The following is a 19,117-nucleotide window of genomic DNA, read 5'->3' on the forward strand; positions in this document are numbered from 1 at the left end:
TTTAAAACCTTTCCCCAAGGACTCCAACGCTAGGTCTAAATGGCTTCAGTGGAGAATTCTACCAATCATTTAAGAAAAACATGATACCAATTCTACTAGTTCTTACCAATTCTTCTAATTAAAGAGAAAATGGAAAAAGGAAGCCTATTAACCTCTTGCACTTTTCTCAGACTTCTAAGTGTGATACTGGAATGACCAGTTCATGGGGAGAATTTTATATTCTTTACAGGTGAATGAGCTACAACTGCAGGCAATTTCAGTTTCTTTCCAAATTTCTTCAGGGGAATATCTGAGGAAAAATAAAGTGCTTTTGAAATATAAACACTTTCTAGGAATAAAGGAATGTTGCTTATACATGATTTTACCACTAGTGTCATGAAAATTGTGTGGAGGACTGTGGCTATAAACACAGTGGTTTGAATTCTATGTAAATTCATAGTTTTTTATTGTTATTTTTAACTATAGAAAAGTTCTGAAGGTAGTAATTTTATTTGCCAGTGTTTTGGAAACTTTATTTTTACATCTGAGGAAGATTTGCTGGAAGATGTTATTTGTTTGGGGTAATGCAAAATATTTCTGGAAGACACAAGTGAAATGGGCCCTCACTGACCAAGTAGTTTGTGTAGATGTAGTGATTAAACTATTTAGTAGAAGGGAGGTTGCAAAAATATTTGACGAAATGAAATATGTGCCTGCAGTGCAAAACTATTGATCCTGCTCACAAACAGGCATATTGAGAAAGATTTCTGTACGCCTGGTAGAACAACCTCTGTGGGCCATCTTAAGCACTGGTGAATAATGAACACTTTTATGCATTATATTACATCTGTATTATATTACATCTGTATTAATGCCTTAATACTCTTGCCTTAATATTCTTCCAAGGTTTAGCACCTGGTCCTTTTAATAAATAATAAATAGGTTATGGTTAATGTTTTTTAAAAAGGTACTCAAATATGTCAACTTTATTGTTTGTAGATACACACCCCTTTGTACTGAAAATTGTAAAAATAGCATAAAATTTCCTCTTATTGTAATCCAAATTTTTGAAAGCCAGAAAATCTAATTATGCTCTAGCCAAGCTACCTAATGCTTTCTTTATCCACAAGTAACTTTGCTTCAATTTCTTGATGTTGGGTTTCATCTCACTGACTTTGGGCTTCTAAATGGGAATACTTATGTCCTCTTGGCTTCTTTGGGTCAAATCAAACTGTAGAGCTAAAGTTATTAAAATACATTCAAACTACACAGATCCCTTACAAATTACTAGTATCATGGTAGGAAGGAAAGATACAAGAAGAAAAATACATACTAGAACTCATTATCAAAATTATGGGTGTATCGTCTATACTAGCATCGAGTAGCTTTCCCAACCTGCTACACAAAATTACCAGCAAGAAAAAAAAGTGCAAGAATAAGGTTTATGACTGAAGTGGCTCGGTGTCATGATTTCCTACTCTAGCATTCTCAGAAGGATCCCATCCATTAAACACGCAGAAACTGCAGCCTATCCAAATGTGATCTGCTTAATCAATAATCAACAGTTCACACTGAAGGCAGTATCTTTGCTATACGTACTTGTCATAATGAAGGACGGTGTACAAAGAACAGTTGAGCCAGATGAACACTTTAATTTTGATGCCAAAATCAATCACTTTTTGTCATAATACCAGGCATAGACAATGGTTGATCCAGTGCATACTGTATTACTCCATAATTTCCTGCAGTAGACATGTCATAATTTGACATACTCCTTGATCATTAACACATTGCAGTAGTCAGATATACTTGTCAAAATTAAGCTAAATGTCAGTGGAAGACTCATTGAAGGCTTGGAAATCTTGCAACTTGCTCTCAGAGACACTGCCAACAGAAATGATAAATGTCATTGGGCTGTGGTAATATTCTCACTGATGTATCAATAAATAAAGGGATGCTGGGGAAAAAATGTTCTTCCAGATACCTGCCCACTCTGAAACTAGAGTTCGTGAAAGATAGCTCCCTAGACACTGCAGCCATTTCCTGGGAGGACTCTGAGCTGTGATTTGAAAAACAGAATGCACTCATCTGCCATTTTTCTTCCAAAATTGCTTGTGAATATCCTGTATGCTATCCAAGTCTCTCCACCCTTGTAGTCTTTGAATAAATTGGTTCATTTTTTTTCCTTTTTTTGAGACAGAGTCTCTCACTCTGTGGCCCAGGCTGGAGTGCATTGGCAATATCTTGGTTCACTGCAACCTCCCCCTCCCAGGTTCAAGCGATTCTCATGCCTCAGCCTCCCAAGTAGCTGGGATTAAAGCGTGCACCAACACGCCTGGCTTATTATTATTATTATTATTATTATTATTATTATTATTATTTGAGACGGAGTCTTGCTCTGTCACCCAGGCTGGAGTGCAGTGGCACGATCTCTACTCACTGCAAGCTCTGCCTCTTGGGTTCACGCCATTCTCCTGCCTCAGCCTCCGGAGGAGCTGGGATTACAGGCACCCGCCACCATGCCTGGCTAATTTTTTTGTATTTTTAGTAGAGACAGGGTTTCACCATGTTAGCCAGGATGGTCTCGATCTCCCGACCTCATGATCCACCCGCCTCAGTCTCCCAAAGTGCTGGGATTACAGGTGTGAGCCACCGCGCCCAGCCAAGAGTGGAGAAGTTAATCAACATACTTAGTTAGCTAGCTTGAACAGACATCCCAGTATTGATAGAGTTGTAATCTTAAAAAAAAAAAAAGCCCAACAGTCATGGGATGAAAAAGTATTTGAGTGAGGATGAAAGCGTCAAACTCTCACTGTGCACATGAAATCACAAATATGTACACTCGCAACTGTCCTGATACTAACACAACATTTTGGTTTTCTTATAATATTGAAATTTTATTGAATACTGAAACAAATTTTATTGAAGTTGAGAGTTGTATCTTCTTTAACTGTGACAGCCAACACATATGTGCAATAAAAGCTATAAGAATATTTGCATTTGACCCATAAAATAAAAAACTTGATTTAATAATTTGGCAGGTGTTTTGTTTCATTTAAATTTGACTATTTTTCTTTTTTGATAGATTGTTCCTATTGCATTACTCAAAGGTGGTAAAAAAAATCTCTAATTATGTGGTTGATTAGATAACATTTATTATGTATATTTATTTGTGAATATTTATAATGAATATTTATTAAATATGTACATATTATACATTATACCAGGTACACATTGTACATATTATACATTACATAAAGTAGGGAATACACATTGCCCATGTGAAGTTTATAATATACCTGGAAAAATAATACCAACATACATACTGTATGATTTTTTTTTTCTTCTTGAGATTGAGATTTTTTTTCTTCTTTCTGTACTTTTTTTTTTCTTCTTGAGATTGAGTCTTGTTCTGCTGCCCAGGCTGGAGTGCAGTGGCATGATCTTGGCTCACTGCAACCTCTGCCTCCTGGGTTCAGGCGATTCTCCCGCCTCAGCTTCCTGAGTAGCTGGGATTACAGGCACGCACCATCATGCTCAGCTAATTTTTATATTTTCAGTAGAGACAGGGTTTCACCATGTTGGTCAGGCTGGTCTTGAACTCCTGACCTCATGATCCTCCCACCTTTGCCTTCCAAAGTGCTGGGATTACAGGTGTGAGCCACTGCTGCTAGCCAATTCCAACTACTTTTCTGTACTGACTTCTCTTACTCATCAATATGTATTTAAGATTCCTCAATGTCTTTTTATGGCATGGTAGTTCCTTTCTTTTTATTGCTGAATAATATTTCATTGTATGTATTTACCACAGTTTGTTTGTCTATTAACCTATTGAAGAAGATCTTAGTTGCTTCCAAGTTTTGGAACCAGTGAAATGTTATAAGGAATGATGCATTTCTTTAATTTTGAATTGTTATAATAATATCTTAGGCCAGGTGAAGTGGCTCATGCCTGTAATCCCAGCACTTTGGGAGGCTGAGGCAGGCGGATTACTTGAGGTCAGGGGTTTGAGACCAGCCTCGCCAAAATGCCAACATGGTGAAACTCCATCACTACTAAAAATGCAAAAATTAGCTGGGCATGGTGGGACGCAACTGTAATCCCAGCTATTCAGGAGGTTGAGGCAGGAGAATCGCTTGAACCCAGGAGGCAGAGGTGGCAGTGAGCCAAGATCATGTCACTGCACTCCAGCCTGGGCAACAGAGTGAGACCGTCTCACAAAAAAAAAAGTAAAAAAAAATATCTTTACTATTATGATTTTTCAACATTAAATCAATTTAAGATTACCTTATGCCAATGAAAAGAGTCCCTTCAACACAGCTTGCATTCTCAGTCTCAGCTCCAGTTCCTTGATGCGGCCAGTGGTAGCAGCACTGATATTAAAAGTGTCATTTATTTAGTATGTTTCTCAACTGGCTAAGCTGGTATGTGGGTAAGACTTTTTCAGATCACAAACATGATTATATCTCCCCTGCTTGAATTCTTTGCCATTTAAGGTCCTTCAAAATCCAACCTTTGCTCCCTTTTCCAATTTCATCTCTCATCCCTTCCCTTCTTGCCCCTTGTACTTAAGCCTAACCAAATTGTTTCTTCTCCCCCAGCTTTATATCTGCCCTCTCCTCTTCTGGTATGTCCTCATGTTTGCTCATCAATTTCCTCCTGCCTGCACCACGCCCCTCAAAGTCCATTCTTCAAGGCCATTGATTCACTCATTTATTAAACACAGGACACAATTCGCAGCACTGTGCTCAGTGTTGGGGATAACTCAAGCACGATACAAAGACCAGTACTGCATGGAGCTTTCATTCTAGTTACAAAGATGTTAAGAGCACAGACAGGAAATTTTCAGATAGCACGCATTCTCACAGATTACGGTGGGGGTGAGACTTGGAAGATGAGGAGTCTACTCTTCTGTCTAGCCAAAGAGCACTCCAGGGCAATGGGGTAGTAAATAAATGGAAAAGTCCCGGAGCAGGAATGAGCTGTGAGAAACTGGAGTGTTGTGGAGAGGTTGGTAGGGCAGGTCATGCAGGGTATTTTTTCTGTGTAGCCTCACCTGGTCTCTCAAGCACGATAATTGATCCCAGCATCCAGGAAGCTTCACAGGAGAGGCCCCCTTGAAAGACACGCTACACGTACTCTATGAAGCTGTTCCTGATCTGGGTTGTCCCCGGTGATGGCTCCTTCTCTGGATCATCCACAGAAGTCATCTGCCCGTCATCCTCGTACATCATGCCCTTGCCACATTTTCAGTTGTAGACATGCTGTCTCCTCAACTGGAAAGTGAGCGTTTTGAAATCATGGTTTATATTTTCCATCTGTATCCCTCAGAGCAAATATTTCTTGATCCATTCATTCCTCCATTGACTTACACATCCAATAGCCTTTCAGCACCTATTGTATACTAGAGCTATACCAGTGAAAAAGGCAGACAAGAACTCTGTTTTAATGGAGTTTACATTCTAATGGGGGAGACAAGAAATCACTTAAATATATAAACCAGATAATCTCAGAGAAGGGTAATTGCTATGAAAACTAAAATGAGGCCGGCGCGGTGGCTCACACCTGTAATCCCAGCACTTTGGGACGCTGAGGCAGGCGGATCACGAAGTCAGGAGATCACGACCATCCTGGCTAACATGGTGAAACCCCGTCTCTACTAAAAAATACACACACACACACACACACACACACACACACACACAAATTAGCCAGGCATGGTGGTGGGCCCCTGTAGTCCCAGCTACTCAGGAGGCTGAGGCAGGAGAATGGCTTGAACCCGGGAAGTGGAGCTTGCAGTGAGCCGAGATCATACCACTGCACTTCAGCCTGGGTGACAGAGAGTCCATCAAAAAAAAAAAAAAAAGTCACATTATACACTCATCATATTTTTTATAACACATGGCATTTTATTACCTTATTATGAGAGATCTTGATTGATATGTCCTCTTGACATTCCAGTAACTGATATCCCTTTAGTGAGCTCCAAGTTCGCTAATAGTCATTCCTGCTCTACAGAATTGCCAATAACCAATCCATTATTCATGCTCAGTGAATAACACTATTGCAGGGATCCAGGGTAGCTTCACATAAAAGAACACAATCACTTACATCCAGCCAAGATGCTGGAGGGAGGGAAATCGAACATTTTACAGAAATTGCCTTAATATAATCATCACTAACATCAGGACTCCATTAAGCCAAGAGCTCTGTCTTCATCTCTGAATTCTCAACAGCTGGCCCAATTTCTGTCTTATGATGTCTCTTTGGTAAAGTCCCAACTACTCAGGAGACTGAGGCAGGAGAATGGTGTGAACCCGGGGGGGTGGAGGTTGCAGTGAGCCGAGATTGCGCCATTGCACTCCAGCCTGGGCGACAGAGTGAGACTCCGTCTCAAAAAAAAAAAGAAAAAGAAAACACAAATAAATGGAAATATATCTTATGTCCATTAATTGGAACAATTAGTAATTTGGTTTTAAATTTATTTTTATTTTTTATGAGTACATAATAGTTGTACATATTTATGGAGTCCCAGTGATATTTTGATACAAGCATACAGTGCATAATGATCAAATCTGGGTAACTGGGATATTCATCACTTTGAACATTTATCATTTCCTTATGTTGAGTACATTGTGAAATATAAAATAAATTACTGTTAACTATAGTTGCCCTATTGTACTACCAAACACTAGATCTTATTCCTTCTATCTAACTGTACTTTTATATCCATTAACCAACCCCTTTTCATTCGCTCCTCCCACTACCCTTCCCAGTCTTTGGTAACCACCATGCTATTCACTATCTCCCATTTTTTTAGCCCCACATATGAGTAAGAACATTTGATATTTGTCTTTCTGTGCCTCACTTATTTCACTTAACATAGAAACACTTAACTCCAGTTCCATCTATGTTGCTGTAAACGACAGGATTTCATTCTTTCTTCTAGGTGAATAATATTCCATTGTGTAGATATACCACATTTCCTTTACCCATTCATTCGTTGATGGATACTTAAGTCAATTCCATATTTTGGCTATTGGGAATAGTGCTGTTGCAATAAACATGGGTATGCAGATATCTCTTTGATACACTGAGTTCCTATCTTTTGGCCACATACCAACTAGTGTGATTGCTGGATCATAGCAGTTCTATCGTTAGTTTTATTGAGAAATCTCCATATTGTTTTCCAAAGTAGCTGTACGAATTTACATTCCTACCAGCAGTGTATGAGCATTTCCCTTTCTCCACATCCGCCTTAGCATTCGTCATTTTCTGTCTTTTTGATAATAGCCACTTTAACTCAGGTGCAAGGATATCTCATTGTGATTTTGATTTGCATTTCTGTGATCATCATGTTGAGCATTTTTTTCATGTATGTGTTGGCCATTTGATTTTCTTCTTCCGAGAAATATGTCTGTTGAGATCTTTTGCCCACTAAAAATCAGATTATTATTATTATTATTTGATTGAATTGTTTGAGCATCATGGTATATTCTGATTATTAATCCCTTATCAGATAAATGCTTTGCAAATAGTTTCTCCCATTCTGTAGGTTATCTCTTCACGTTGTTGATTTTTTCCTTTCCTGTGCAGAAACTTTTTAACTCGATGTAATCCCATTTGTCAATTTTTGCTTTGGTTTCCTGTGCTTTTCAGGTCTTACTCAATAAATCTTTCCTTAGACCAATGTCCTGAAGGATTTTACCTAAGTTTTGTTCTAGTAGGTTCATAATTTTGAGGTTTACATTTAAGTCTGTAATCCACTTTGAGTTGATTTTTGTATATGGTGAGAGATCAGGGTCAAGTTCCACTCTTCTGCATATGGTTACTCAGTTTTCCCAGCACCATTTATTAAACATACTGTTCTCTCCCCAATGTATGTTTTGGGGCCTTTGTTGAAAATCAGTTGACTATAAATATGGGGATTTGTTTCTGTGTTCTCTATTTTGTTTCTTTGGTGTATATGTCCATTTTTATGCCATCACCATGATTTTTATTTTTTATCACTATAGCTTTGTAGTATATTTTGAAGTCAGATACTGTGATGTCTCCAGCTTTGTTCTTTTTGTTCAGGATTGCTTTGGATATTCAGGATTTTTTGTGGCTTTTAGGCTTTTTCTAAATCTGTGAAGAATGTCATTGCTATTATGATAGACATTGTGTTGGGCCTGTAGCTCACATTGGGTAGTATGGACATTTTAACAATATTACATTTTCTAATTCATGGATATAAGATATTTTTTCATTTTCTGTGTCTTCTTGAATTTCTTTCATCAGTGTTTTACAGTTTTTATCGTACAGATCTTTCACCTCTTTGGTTAAATTTATTCCTATGTATTTTTTATTTTTTGTAGCTATGGTGAATGGAATTGCTTCCTTGATTTTCAGATTTTTCACTTTTGGCATATAGAAATGCTACTGGTTTTTGTGTGTTGATTTTGTATCCTGCCACTTTGCTGAAATAATCAGTTCTAACAGCTTTTTATTGAAGTCTTGAGGTTTTTCTAAATATAAGATCATGTCATCTGCAAACAGTGACAATTTGACTTTCTCTTTTCCAGTATGGATGCCCTTTATTTCTCTCTTTTTTAATAGGTCTGTCTAGGACTTTCAATAAAAGTGGTGAAAGTAAATATCCTTGTCTTGTTTTCTATCTTAGAGGAAAGATCTTAGCGGACAGTGGATATCTTTGTCTTGTTCTAGATCTTAGGGGAAAGGCTTTCAACTTTTCCCTATTCCGTATGATGTCAACTGTGGGTTTATCATACATGAACATTAATGTTTTAAGGTATGTTCTAATTTGTTGAGAGGGTTTTTTTTTTTTAAATCACAAAGAGATGTTGAATTTTATCAGATGCTACTTCTGTGTCTATTGAGATAATCATATGGTTTTGTCCTGTATTCTCTCGATGGGATGTATGTGATGTATCACATTTACTGATATTTGTAGGTTGAAGCATCCTGCATCCCTGGGGAAAAATGCTACCTGATCATGGTGTATAATCTTTTTTCTGTGCTGTTGGATTTTGTTTTCTAGTTTTTTAAAAAGAGTTTTGCATCTATGTTCATCAAAAATACTGGCCTATAGTTTTCTTTTGTTGTGTCTTTGTCTGGTTTTGATATCAAGATAATGCTGGCCTTAGAAAAGATTTGGAAGCATTCTCTCTCCCTTTGATTTTTCAGAATAGTTTGAGAATAATTGGCATTAGCTTTAAAAGTTAGGTAGAATTCATCTGTGAAGCCATTTGGTCCTGGACTCTTCTTTTCTGGGAGACTTTTTATTACTGATTCAGTAACATTATTCATTATTGTTCTATTCTGGTTTTCTGTTTCTTCATGGTTCAATTTTGGTACGTTATATGCATCCAAGAATATATCTATTTTACAAGTTTTCAATTTGTTGATGTAAGTTGTTCATAATGGTCTGTAATGATCTTTTGTTATTTCTGTTTCATCAGTTGTAATGTCTGCTTTTTACCTCTGATTCTATTCCGTTTTTTCTTTTTCTTAGTCTACTTAAAGATTTGTTGATTTTGTCTATTTTTCAAAACAATATTTTCATTTGGTTGATCTTTCATATTTTCAGTCTCAATTTTATTTATTTTTTTCTGATTTTTAGTATTTCTCCTTCCTATAATTTTTGGGTTTGATTTATTCTTGCTTTTCTAGTTCCATGAGGTGCATCATTATATTTGAAATATTTCTACCTTTTTATATAGGGATTTATTTCTATAAACTACCCCTTTTAGTACTGCTTTTGCTATGTAACATAAATTTTGGTATATTGTGTTTCCATTTTTATTTAAGAAATTCTTAAATTTTCTTTTTAATGTCATCTGCAAACAGTGACAATTTGACTTCCTCTTTTCCAGTATGGATGCCCTTTATTTTCTGGTGCCTCTGATGACCAGCAGTGCTTTGGACTGGAGTGGAAAGTAGGGCACATCCCTGGGGCCTTTACTTTATAGCCACGTGCAGTAGTCTCTCCTAACCAGGAGTCTTACGAACATTTTTGGAGACTCGACAGGCCAACCAGACCCATGCAACAAGGCACCCTTCTGAGACCTTCATACCTGGCCCCGTCTAAGCAGTCCCCAAGGCCTTCCTGACCACTGGCTCCCATCCAGGATCTCCCTAGTTCCATGGCCCATTCAGATTTATCCTGGCCTCCAGAGAGGGGTTTAGATACAATTTTGCAGGGTGCCTCCTATGACCAATCCCCGCTCAGTCCATCAGGAGGAAGGGATGCCCTCCCTGGCCTCCATGACTAGTCTCAGCTACCTAATTGGGAATGAGAAATGTTTCAGGGAGTGCTGCATGCAACTGTGCCCCACACAAAACTGTAGCCATGTCAGAGACCCTTCCTGGAGGCTCCCTGTCCAGCTTTGACTGATGTCTGTAGGGAAGACACACGCTCCCATAGGGGAAGTGAGAAACTTCTTGAAGGCATTATTTGTATTTCCATTTCATGTAGTGCAAATAGTTTTTTAATTTCTCTTGAGATTTCTTCTTCACTCTTATGTTGTTTAGAAGTGTGTTTCTGAATATCCACATATTTTGAAATTGCCCGGCTATCATTCTATTACTGATTTGCATAACAGTTAGGTTCCAGTGTTTTCAGAGAGCAGATATGGTATGGTTTTTATACTTTGAAATGTGTTACAATGGGCTTTATGGCCCAGAATGTGGCCTATCTTGGTGAATGTTCCACATGAGCATGAAAAGAATATGTATTCTGCTGTTGTTAGACTAAGTAGACTATAGATGTAAATTACATCCAGTTGTTTGATGATGCTGTTTAGTTCAACTATATTTTATTGATTTTCTATCTGTTGGATCTGTCCATTTCTGATAGAGGGTGTTGATGTTTACAACTATGATTATGGATTATTTTATTTATCCTTGCAGTTCTATCAGTTTTTCTGCCTCATGTATTTTAACACTCTTGTTAGGCGTATACACATTAAGAATTGTTGTATTTTCTCAGATAATTCATTTTTTGTTATCATGTAATGCCTATATTAATCCAGAATTGTTCTTTTCTCTCTGAAGTCTACTCTGTCTGAAAACTAATATAGCTGCTTCAGCTTTATTATTTGTTTTTTTGACAAGTCTTGCTCTGTTGCCCAGACTGGAATGCAGTGGCACGATCTCCGTTCACTGCAACCTCCACCTCCCGGGTTCAAGCAATTCTCTGCCTCAGCCTCCCGAGTGGCTGGGATTACAGGCGCCTGCCATCACGCCTGGCCTTTTTTTTTTTTTTTTTTTGGTATTTTTAGTAGAGACAAGGTTTCAGCATCTTGGCCAGGCTGGTCTTGAACTCCTGACCTTGTGATCCACCTGGCTTGGCCTCCCAAAGTGCTGGGATTACAGGTGTGAGCCACCGCGACCAGCCAGCTGCTTCAGCTTTAATTATTGTTGGCCTTCTATGTTTTTACCACTTCCTACTTCAAATTTGCATGTCTTTGCATTTAAAGTGAGTGTCTTGCAGACAAAGTATAGTTGCGTCTTTTTTGTAGGGGATCCATTGAGATGAACTCATTCTTTAATTAGTGTATGTAGACCATTGATATTAAAGGTGATTACAGATGTAGTTGGATTGATATTTATCATGTCTGTTATTATTCTCTATTTGTTGTCCTGTTTTTTCTTCCTATTTTTGCCTTCCACTCTTTTCCTGAGTTTTGTGGTTTTAATGGAGCATTTTATGAGATTCCATTTTCTCCCGTTTAAGCATGTAAATTCTTCCTTTCTTTTTACTTTTAAAAAGCCTTTCTATTGGTTGTCCTAGATTATGCAATGTACATTTACCATTAATACAAGTCTACCTTTTTCTTTTCTTTTCTTTTTTTTTAATGGAGTCTCGCTCTGTTGCTCAGGCTGGGGTGCAGTGGTGCAATCTCTGCTCACGGCAAGCTCCGCCTCTGGGGTTCACGCCATTTTCCTGCCTCAGCCTCCCTAGTAGCTGGGACTACAGGCGCCCGCCACCACGACCGGCTAATTTGTTTTTGTATTTGATTTTAGTAGAGACGGGGTTTCACCACATTAGGCAGGATGGTCTCGATCTCCTGACCTCGTGATCCGCCTGCCTCAGCCTCCCAAAGTGCTGGGATTATAGGCGTGAGCCACCGCGCCTGGCCAATACAAGTCTACTTTCAAGTAATACTATACTACTTTATGAGTAGTGCAGGTATTTTACAATAACAAAATATTTCTAACTCCTCCCTCCTACAGTTTATATCATTGCTATCATTCATTTCACTTATTGTTAAATTATAATCATCTAATAATTATTGTTATCGTTATTTTGAACAAATTATTAGCAGCTATATCAATGAAAAATAAGAAAACTTAAAGTTTTTATTTGACATTCATTTATTCTTTTAAAATATTCTTCTTTTATGTAGATCCAAATTTGTTACTTTTCTCTGAAGAACTTCTTTTAATTTATTTCAACATTTCTTGCATGGCAGGTCTACGAGCAACAAATTGCCTCAATTTTCGTTTTCTACAAAAGTCTTGGTCGGTCGCAGTAGCTCATCCCTGTAATCCCAGCACTTTGGGAGGCCGAGGTGGGTGGATCACTTGAGGTCAAGCATTCAAGACCAGCCTGACCAACATGGTGAAACCTCACCTCTACTAAAAATACAAAAATTAGCCGGGCACGCACCTGTAATCCCAGCTACTCTGGAGGCTGAGGCAGGAGAATCACTTTGAACCTTGGGGGTGGAGGTTGCAGTGAGCCAATGTCGCACTGTTGCACTCTGCACTCCAGCCTGGGCAACAGAAACTCCATCTCAAAAAAAAAAAAAAAAAAAGGGTATTTATTTCTCCTTCACTTTTGAAGAATATTTTGTCCAAGGCATGGTATCACACTATGATTCTAGTTTGCATTCTCATGATTTTGCTATTTTCATTTACTATTTCATCACGAACATCTTTTCATGTTAATACATATAAGTCTACCTTACTGAAGAAATAAACCAAAACATAAATTAATGGTATTGTATAGATGTACCAGAATTTTTAAACCTGGCTCCTCTTAATGGCTATGTTTTCTTTATTTTTCTATTACAAGTAATGATGAAATCAGTATTCTTATCATCACACATGTATTTGCACCCCAATGTTCCCCACAGCCATTTGTTGCCATTTGACTTTGTCCTGGTACATGCAGAGATAAATTTTCTTTAAACTTTATGAGGTCAAGTTGATCAATCACGTCCTTGATGGCTTCCGAGCTGTCTTTGCTGAATACATGCCTCTTTATTTTTTAAGAGACAGCGGTCCCCTTATGTCGCCCAGGCTGGTCTCAAACTCCTGGCCTCAAGTCATCCTCTCGCCTCAGCTTCCCAAGTCGCTAGGATTACAGGCGTGAACCATCGTGACGGGCTCTGTTCTATGCTTTAAAGATCTTCCCTGCTCAGAAATTTTAGAATGAAAGTGTTTTCAACCAGCCTTTCATGGTTGCAGTTTTTCAGCCCACACTTGAGGGCACAGTATTTTCTAAGTCCGCTTGCGCGGCTCTGGAGAGCCCGGCCAGGCATGGCGCCCGGCCCGCAGGCTCGCGGTTACATTTTCCACGTCCTCTCTGGAGGCCGGCGCCACACCGGGAGTCGCGTGGGGAGAGTCTGTACCCTTCGCAGCAGCCAGCCGTCCGGTCTGCTGCTGGGGACGCGTCGTGCTGACCGGGAGGTCCAAGTCGGGAGCTCCGAGACTAGCCAGACGCGCTCCACCAGCCCGAGTCTGAGAAAAGCACCCGGATAAGGACCGCGGCCGTTTCCACCGGTTGTCGGGCTCCACCTGGTGGCCGATACTGCGTACTGCGCTTGTTCTCTGGAGCTCCTGCGAGAGAGGTGGCCACTGTGCACTGGGTTCCCTGGCGTTAGCAGGGTTGTTCCGGCCGCTGGCAAAGCATTCGCTCCCCATCTGCTCGGGGGAGCTTGGACCTGCAGATTAAGCTCGGAGTAGGATCTTGTTGCCCTCTCAGCCTGGATGCTCTGTGGTGGGGCTCCATGCGGGTCGACCAGCAACTCCCAGTGCCCGCCCCTCCATCACAAGACCTATCGGGGTCAACACGAACCATCTTGAAAGGGTGTTTGGAGGCCGCCACGCGTGTGGCTCGATACCAGTAGCTTCCATTTGACCTCATTTTCCCCAAGTTCTGCCTCGGAGGTGGGGATAGGCTGTACTCGGAGAAACGCGGAGGGCGCCATCAGCCTGGACTAGGTCCCGCGTCTCTCCACATCCTCGGACTAGGTTTTTTCCGAGGCCTGCTCAGGGGGTGACAACGGACTGGAGAGGAACTGGGAGCCCCAGGGAGGGCGTGTCAGCTTCTGTCTGTATCGAGCAAGATTCTGTGTCGAGCAGGACCCTGACGCCACGGGGAGTTTCCTTGTGTTTTTGGCCTCTTCCCAAATATTGGGAACCCCAGGGATTCATTTGGCTGCCAAGCTCTACGCTGCAGGCACGAAGGTATTCCAGCATAGTCCTTTGCTCCAGGACACCTGGGCCGCTTTCCTGAGGGAACAGCATTCCCCTTACCGGGCTACACCCTGGCCACCCATGCCATTCACGAGCTGTTCCTGCCAGATCTGCTGGCACTCAGTCATCCTGGGCCATCAGGCTACTGAGTTCCGGGAGATGGTGAGTGCTCAGGGTGCGTGTGTGGTCAGAGGTGTCAGAGCCCAAAGTAGCCAGAAGAAAGCCAAGTCCCCAGTCATCTGATGCCAACTTCGAACTTCTCATCCTTCTCCTTCCTCCTGCATTGCTCCTTCCAGGCATTCTTTAATCACAGCTGTGTTGGAGGCTGGGATTCCAGACCCAGCACTAACGGGGTACAGCCACAGCTGCAGCATCTCACAGTGACCTAGAGCCTGGCCCAGCTGCCCAACTCAGGCAGTTCACGTAGCACAGCATCCCTGGGAGGTGGCCACTGCCAGATTCACTTCGGATTAGGAACTGAGGCTCCAAAGGCACAAATGACTTGCCCAACATCAGGCAGAAGGATTAGAATTTGGGTCTGGTGGCCTCTAACTCTGTCTCCCAAAGAACAGACCATCAACCAAGGAGACAGGTTATGTCCAGGTAATACAACGAAGTGACCTAACTACAAAGAAGGATGAGTGATCATGGTGGGGGCATGGTGGTGGGCTCTCCCTGCATCTGTTTGTCTCCTCTCTTCCTCCTGCCCCCAGACCCGGCCACTGAACACGCTCCTGGACCTTGACATGCTGGGCTTCCATATTGTCCTGTCTTGCCTCAGACACTACAGAAGGATCACTCCCCTTCCAGTGATAATGGAGTTCTTCATTACCAAAGTGTACAGCCATGAAATCCATTACTAACCCTGAGACTCGGGCAAGAGGTGACAGGTCAGCTAAGTGAGAGAACAGTAGCAAAGTATATCTTTGTGTGGATCCAGATTTCCATCTGGTATTGTTATGGGATCCTTGGGGTGTTACTTCACCAGCCAGAAACCTCCGTGGCCAGTGGTGCCTTCGTCTGAGTTTTGCTCTGGACCGCTGGTCTCATTCCACCCACTCGGCCTGGCAGGCTGTACTCAGTTCCCACTACCAGCCTGGATGGCATGTCTGCCAAGGATGAGCCAGGCACGGAGCAGCAAGGGGTGTGTGAGCAAGTATGGGATCCAGCCACTGCACACAGCCAGGCATGCCAGCTGGGGGGTGACAGGTGGTGGGCAGGCAGCTTCAGGCACTGGCACGGGTGCCAGCTCCATGCAAGGCCTGCAGCTAGACCAGGCATACCATAGCTGACACCAGGGAATGTGGTGGCGCCCAGAACCTTGGAGATGCCAGGAACCCACAGAGCCCTAAAGAGGGTGTCACAGCCCTGGCTTGGGGGAGTTCCTAGGTCCGGGCTCTCAGAAGAGATGCAGCTCTTCTCTCTTGCTCTCTTTCCGTTGCCTGCAATGTGACAAACAAGGGGCAGGTTTCAGCACTGTTTGCATTGCAGCTATTTTAGCTCCGCCATTCAGCAGGTCTCCAGTTCTTGTCCTGCGTCCGGGAAGAATGATATATGCAGACAAGTGGAAGGTGAACAAGATGAAGAGGAGCTTTACTGAATGACAGAACAGCTCAGAGGAGACCCACAGTGGGTAGCTCCTCTCCATAGCCAGGATGTCCTGATGAGTATTGTGCTCTCAGCAGAGAGGGTGGCCCCTATCTGCAGTCAGGTCATTGCTGTTGTCTCTTTAGCTCTCAGCAGAGAGGGTAACTCCTCCCTAAATACTGGCAGCCCACTCCCCAGGTTACAGCCCCTCCCCAGCTTGCAGGTGGGGCTTCATTGGGAACCTGCCCCCTTCCACCCAGGAGCCTGTTTTGCCTCCTGTCATTGTTCGTGGCGCCCAGGCTATTCTTGCCAAGCAATACCTGCAGGCCTGTGCCAGGCTGTCCTCAGCCCCACTTCAGCCTCCTTCTCATGCTTGTCAGCCTCCAAAGTCCGACAGGGGCCAAGGGGCTGGCATGTCAGCACTGCCCTAAGCATGCACAAATGTGGCTGGGATGCGACAGTGCCGAGAGAGAGACGGCGCTTCAGGTTGTGGTCTGTGATTGGAGCAGGTGCTAACAGTGGGGAGAACCCAGACAGTGGGAGCAAGCACTTCCTAGCCTGCAGGGACTAGAGGAGGGCCTTCCTGGGCCCCCAAGAGTACACACATGCCTGGGTCCACAGCTCCAGCTTGGGTGGCTGCAGCTGCACCTGGGAGGGCAGGGCTCCTGCCTACTCCTGGCTCCTGAGAGCACAGGAGTGCCCTGGTCGCAGCCACAGCTTGGGTGGCTGTAGTTGCGCCCAGGAAGCTCCCACCCCACCAACTTTCTGGCTCCATAAAGCACGCAGCCCTGGCCACGCCTCTTGTCTGCATTTTCCCCTTAGTGGCAGCGGGCAAGGTGCGGGTGGCTGGTGGCCTCAGCCAACCCCGCGCAAACAAACCCAGTGCTCCTGGGGCCGCCCCACGACTCCTGGCTGCACCATCGGCTCGCAGGCTCCTGGGACGCGCCAGAGAGTGAGGTTGAAGCCGCGGTGGAGGTTCCGGGCCTGCAGCGGGTCCTGCCCAGTAGTGCGAGGGTGGGGGTGGTGCAGGTGCAGTCAGCTGCCTCAGGGATGTGGGGCACAGGAGACCCACCACAGCCACTACTGCTCCCACAGTCGCTCCTGCCACCACCACTTGTGCCTCCCCACTGCAGCTGGCATGATAACAGTGGCTGCTCCAGATGGCACGCTGCTGCCATTAGTATCGTTTCTCTTATGCCTGAAGGACACCCTTTAACTCTTCTTATGCAGGTCTGCAGGTAATAGTCTTTGAGCTTTTTCAGGTCTGAAAACTTCTTTATTTCTTCATCTATTATTCTCTTTTTGGTGACTGTTAAACCAATCCATTGACATTTCAATTTCAATTATGATACTTTTCATTTCTACTTGGTACTTTTCCCAATCTATTTGGTTATTTTCATACTCAAGTTATTTCAGCTCCTTTGTTTCTTTAAGTATAAAACACACTTTGTACTGTCTTTGGTAACTTGACTGTCTTAAGTTTTTGCAGGCCTGCTCCTTCTGCCCATTGCTTCTGCTGGCTCTTGCTGATTTTATGTTTGTGATATTTTTATGGTAAACTTATATTCCTTGAGACTATCTCAGAGTTCCTCCAAAGACAATCCATTTTGCATCTGTCAGTCATTTAGAAGGCATCAAAAAGCTGATATTGCTTTAAATTTGAAGCTTGACGCATTTTAGACCACCCAGCTTGTGTGAACAACCCAGTTAAAGGGTTGGTTTTACATATATATAAAACTCTCAGGGGAGATGTTTTCTCTCAGGATGCACAATGTTCCTCACTGTTCCTAGGGAAGCAGGGGCCAAGGGCAGCATACAGGGGAGGCGGAAAGGTTTATTCATAGTTCACCGTTACACTAAGTCTGTCCTTTTGGATCTCACTTTATGATGTCTCCTTTTAGCCCCTCCCACTTGGGCAGGCCCTCAGCTTTGTCTGCTGTTCTGCTGCCCCTTTCCCACCTCAGGCTGTGAAAAACAGCAAAGTTTAATTTGCCATTTGGCAAATATCTTAATGGTGAAAAGAGGCATCGGTGTCTTAGTTATTTCTTTGGGTTTCATCTCCATTTTAAAACTTTTTTGGCTTTTTGGAACTCTTATTTTATAGCTCATTGACACATTTTTAAAAGGTTCTTGAAATGTATTCCAGAAGCTTTAGTTGTTTTCAGCTGGTCCTTATCAGCCCTACTGTTGGAAATAAAATTCTTTCAACTTGTTCTTTAGCAATGTACAGGCTCCACAGATCTCTCCCTGATCCTGAGGCAATAGGGTAAGAACACCACTTAGGAATCAGGCTGGCCTGAGATCAAGTCTTGGATCCACCAGCAGTGTGACATCAGTGCCTCAGTTTCTTTATAGCATTGGTGATATGGTTTGGCTCTGAGTCTCCAGCCAAATGTCATGTCGAATTGTAATTTCCAATGTTGGAGGAGGAGCCTGGTGGGAAGTTACTGAATCATAGGGGTGGACATCCCCCTTGCTCTCATGAGATCTGGTTAAAAACTGTATAGTAACTTCCCTGCGCTCCTGCTGGCCATGTGAAGATATGCGTCCTTCCCCTTCACCTTCCACCATGATAGTAAGTTTCCTGAGGTCTCCTCAGCCATGCTTACTGTACAGCTTGTGGAACCATGAGCCAATTAAACCTTTTTTTCTTTGTACATTACCCACTCTCAGGTAGTTCTTTATAGCAGTGTGAGAACAAACTAATACAGAAAATTGGTACCAGAGAAGTAGGGAATTGTTACAAAGATACCTGAAAATGTGGAAGTGACTTTGGAACTGGGTAATAGGCAGAGGCTGGAACAGTTTGGAAGGCGTATAAAAAGACAGGAAGATGATGGTTGGGCATGATGGCTCATGCCTGTAATTCCAGCACTTCAGGAGGGTGAGGCAGGTGGATCATTTGAGGTCAGGGGTTCAAGGTCAGCCAGGCCAACATGGTGAAACTCTATCTCTACTAAAAATACAAAAAAAAATTAGATAAGCATTGTGGCACATGCCTGTAATCCCAGCTACTCAGAAAGCTGAGGTAGGAGGATCATTTGAACCCAGGAGGCAGAGGTTG

At 42.4% G+C, this 19,117-nt stretch overlaps 1 protein-coding gene and 1 long non-coding RNA gene across 5 annotated transcripts in view; both read right to left on the reverse strand.

The window, feature by feature from the left end:
- Positions 1 to 19,117, reverse strand: part of ZNF484 (zinc finger protein 484) — a 131,658-nt gene that overhangs the window by 55,185 nt on the left and 57,356 nt on the right. The gene's annotated exons all lie outside the window — the stretch shown is intronic.
- Positions 4,263 to 19,006, reverse strand: LOC114672854 (uncharacterized). Its single transcript, XR_003723382.2, has 4 exons — positions 18,806 to 19,006; positions 5,896 to 6,371; positions 5,036 to 5,255; positions 4,263 to 4,352 (listed from the first exon to the last, which is right to left on the reverse strand). It is a non-coding gene; the product is annotated as an uncharacterized LOC114672854 (long non-coding RNA).

Source organism: Macaca mulatta, chromosome 15 (genome assembly GCF_049350105.2).
Source record: "Macaca mulatta isolate MMU2019108-1 chromosome 15, T2T-MMU8v2.0, whole genome shotgun sequence".
NCBI lineage: Eukaryota > Metazoa > Chordata > Mammalia > Primates > Cercopithecidae > Macaca > Macaca mulatta.